Raw genomic sequence first — 4638 nt, 5'->3', positions numbered from 1 at the left:
TCCCATTCTGCTGCTTTTTAATTTGTTGATTTTGTCCTTTGCTGGGCAAAACCTTTGGATGTAGTTTGATGTAGTCTCACTAGTTTATTTTTACTTTTGGTGTCAATCCAAAAAATCATTGCTAAGACCAGTGTCAAGGAGTTCTTCCTCTACATTTTCTTCAAGGAGCTTTATAGCTTTGGGTCTTATGTTTAAGTCTTTAACATATTTTGAGTTGATTTTCATGTATGGTAGATGTGGATATTCAGTTTTCTCAACATCATTTATCAAAGAGGCTATCCTTTCCCCATTAGGTATTTTTTGGTGCTTTTGTTGAAAATAGTTCACTGTGTATTTTGTGAATGGGTTTATTTCTGGGCTCTCTATTCTGTTCCATTATTCCATATGTCTGTTTTTATGCCAGTACCATGCTGTTTTTGATTATTACAGCTTTGTAATATAAAGTCAGGAAATGTAATGTCACAGAAGACTTTGTTCTTCTTGCACAAGATTGCTTTGGCCATTCTGGGTCTTTTGTGGCTCCATATGAATTTTAGGATTATTTTTTCTATTTCGGTGAAAATGCCATTGGAATTTTGGTAGGGATTGCATTGACTCTATAGATCACTTTGGGTAAAATGAATATCTGATAAGGGGCTAACTTCCAAAACGTATAAGGAACTCATACTAATCAATAGCAAGAAACCGAATAACTAAATTAAAAAATAAGCAGAAGACCTGAATGGACATTTTTCTAAAGAAGACATGCAAATGACCAATAGGCACATGAAAAGATGCTCAACATCACTCTTCATCAAGAAATATAAATCAAGGCGCGCCTGGGTGGCTCAGTCGTTAAGCGTCTGCCTTTGGCTCAGGTCATGATCCCAGGATCCCGGGATTGAGCCCCGCATCGGGCTCCCTGCTCAACGGGAAGCCTGCTTCTCCCTCTCCCACTCCCCCTGCTTGTGTTCCCTCTCTGGCTGTGTCTCTCTCTGTCAAATAAATAAATAAAATCATTAAAAAAAAAGAAATGTAAATCAAAACCACAATGAAGGTATAGAGATTGCTTTAAAAAAAATCATGTTATACACCTTAAATATATACAATTTTATTTGTCAATCAGATCTCAAAAAAGAAGCAAAGAGTAAAATATAATTAAAATCATTGTTGAGATAACCCAATATAATAAACATAAATTCCCCTCACCCTCACACACAAAAAATACTGAAAATCAGCTACCTTCCTTTTCATGACTAAGGTATTATAAGAAGAAATTATTAGATTTGCCAAAGGGAGAGGTAAATATTTTGAGAATCACTTAGTGTTAATTCCAGAGATGGAGGCAGAAACAACACTCTGGTTATTTGGTCCATTACCAAACCAATATTGTTTAAATATGTGTTTGATATTTGTTTGAAGGAAATGTATTACTTGGAGAGCCCAAACTCACTCAGCCAAACAGATGGCTCATTTAAACCGTGGCAAATTTTTGCTCATTAGAGACTAGTTAGGGTCATTTGAGTGATCCTTGGGGATCTGCCACCTCAAGCAGTTCAGAGAAGATGACTTCTAACCCAACAGGATATCCTTAAGAGATCTGATAAATAAATTTTCCTCCATGTTCCCTTCCTTAGGTCCCTGGAAGTTTGCATTGGAAAGGCGCAGCTCACCGTTGTCCCATTTAAAAAAAAAACATATATAGGGTCGCCTGGGTGGCTAAGTTGGCTAAGCATCTGCCTTCAGCTCAGGTCATGATCCCAGGGTCCTGGGATCGAGTCCCACATCGGGCTCCCTGCTCAGTGAGGAGCCTGCTTCTCCCTCTCCCTCTGCCTGCCGCTCCCCCTGCTTGTGCTCTCCCCCACCGCCACCCAGACAAATAAATAAATAAATCTTAAAAAAAAAAACCCACACAAAATGTTGTTATGAATAGGTTTATTAAAGTACGCTGGGGATGGATTTGGTTGACCGGCACTGCGCTTTCCGCTTCTGCCCTGGTCCCCTTTAGCAGCATGTGAGGCACATGTGCCGCAAGCAGGGCTCTCATTTTCAGGGGGAGGGACAATCTCTCTGGCTGTTTCCAGGGCTCACCAGACATTCTCTACCCAATACCTCTCTCTTCAAGGACCGCGGGCAGAGGCAGAGTGCTTCCCGCTAAATGAAGGATACTCCCACCCAGGTGGCTAGGGGCAATGAACTCAGGTCCAGTGATGGTGGGAGAAGGATTGGATGCAGCTGCCGCTGACCACTTGCTCATCTCCCGGTTGTGCCAGGGCCCATGCTCCCATCGAAGGCGTGCACGGAGCCTCCAGGCCACTTAATTATAGGTAAGTTGTATATGAAATAAGTGGAGAAAATAGACTGAGCAGTCCTGCCACACTGTGGGCAGAGAATAGTCTGGTTACACTTGCCTTAGTGGTTTTATTATATATTATGTAAATAGATATGGGTAAGTATATATGTATTATATGTATATATATATAGTGTGAATCTGCCACTATTTATATATGGTATGTTAATTTCCCCCCATTATCTCTTTCAGCTAGAATAAGCTTTTAAAAGTTCTTATAGAGGGATGCTTGGGTGGCTCAGTCAGTTAAGCGTCTGCCTTTGGCTTAGGTCATGATCCTGGGGTCCTGGGATCGAGTCCCGCATTGGGCTACTTGCTCGGGGGGTGGGGGTGGTGGGGATGGGGGCGAGCCTGCTTCTCCCTCTGCCTGCTACTCCCCCTGCTTGTGCTCTCTCTTGTGTGCTTGCTCTCTGACAATAAATAAAATCTTTAAAAGAAAAAAATTCTTATAGAATGAAAAATTAAATCTGAATTTTGGTTTCTCAATAAAGTTAATGATGAATGTGTAAATTGCACAGGGTATTTAACAACATTTATAGCCAGTGGAGGCTATAGTAATATCACTGACTAAGTGGAGAATGGAAGATCCAAATTTGCTGATGAAAAAAATTAGCATATACTTCAAATATTAGTTAGGACTTTTTTTAAAAATTTTTTTAACTTTTAATTTTTTTTAAAGATTTTATTTATTTATTTGAGAGAGAGAATGAGAGGGGGGAGGGTCAGAAGGAGAAGCAGACTTCCCGCCGAGCAGGGAGCCCGATGCGGGACTCGATCCCGGGACTCCAGGATCATGACCTGAGCCAAAGGCAGTGGCTTAACCAGTTGAGCCACCCAGGCGCCCTAGTTAGGACTTTTTAAAAGAAAACTGCCTAGAGGCGCCTGGGTGGCTCAGTTGGTTAAGCATCTGCCTTTGGCTCAGATCATGATCCCAGGGTCCTGGGATTGAGCCCTGCATTGGGCTCCCTGCTCAGCAGGGGAACCTACTTCTCCCTCTCCCTCTGCCCCCCTGCTCATGCTCGCTCTCTCTCTCTCAGATAAATAAATAAAATCTTAAAAAAAAAAAAAGGCTGTGTCTGAAGATGACTCTGCAACGCATGCAGATGCAGAGGCTGTGAAGCATGACTTCTCACTTAGAGCAAATGATAGCTTTCTAGAATACTTTTGCACGTTTTCAAGCCTACGTTTTCTTTTTTTTTTTCTTTTTCTTTTTTTAATTAACATATAATGTATATTTGCTTCAGCGGTACAGGTCTATGATTCATCAGTCTTACACGACATCTAGCGCTCACCACAACACATACCCTCCCCAGTGTTCATCACCCAGCCACCCCATCCCCCAGCCCCCAACCCTCTCCCCTCCAGCAACCCTCAGTTAGTTTCCTGAGCTTAAGAGTCTCTTATGGTTTGTCTCCCTCTCTGGTTTCATCTTATTTCATTTTTTTCTCTCTTCCCCTACTATCCTTTGCCATGTTTCTTAAATTCCTCATATCGGTGAGATTATATGACACTTGTCTTTCTCTGATTGACTTATTTTGCTTAGCATAATACCCTCTAGTTCCATCCAAGCCGTTACAAATGATAAGATTTCATTTTTTTTTTATGGCTGCATAATATTCCGTTGTATATATATGTACCACATGTTCTTTATCCATTCATCTGTTGATGGACATCTGGGCTCTTTCCATAGCTTGGCTATTGTAGACTCAAGTCTAAGTTTTCTTGTGCACATGTGAAAAGTAAAGTATCTGTTAATGTATTGGCTTTCTTAACTTTGCACCCAGCTCCATAATGTTTGTTTTATATTGGTGTCATCAAATAAGTTAATTACAATAATAGTTTGATTTTTTTCATCCAATTCAAGTTAAGTTTTTAGAAGCTCATTTTGCAAAGAATCTAACTTCATTGTGAATACTATTGTAGTTTCAGTTAAAAAGTTCATCACTGACATAAAATGATTTGGTTTTCACTTATAACAGAAGTGTAAATTTTGGGGCACCTGGCTGGTTCAGTCAGAGGAGCATGTGACTCTTGATCTCGGGGTCATGGGTTCGAGGCCCATGTTGGATGTAGGGATTACTTAAATAAATAAGTAAATTAAAAAAAAAGAAATGTAAATTTTAAAGGACTACCGCTTTATGAAATTAAGAAACCCATGGATCCAGAAATACTCTTGGAATTGAGATGCATACATAATTCATAATTGTTTTAAAAAGTGAAATAATTGGGGGCACCTGGGTGGCTCAGTCTGTTGGGCATCTGGGTCATGATCTTGGGGTCCTGGGATCGAGCCCCATGTGGGGCTCCCT

Source organism: Mirounga angustirostris, unplaced genomic scaffold (assembly GCF_029215605.1).
Source record: "Mirounga angustirostris isolate CCGP_5_RB_7025 unplaced genomic scaffold, mMirAng1.0.hap1 SCAF_5, whole genome shotgun sequence".
Taxonomy (NCBI): domain Eukaryota; kingdom Metazoa; phylum Chordata; class Mammalia; order Carnivora; family Phocidae; genus Mirounga; species Mirounga angustirostris.
The sequence above is the reverse complement of the archived record's forward strand: the minus strand, read 5'-3'. Positions refer to the sequence as shown.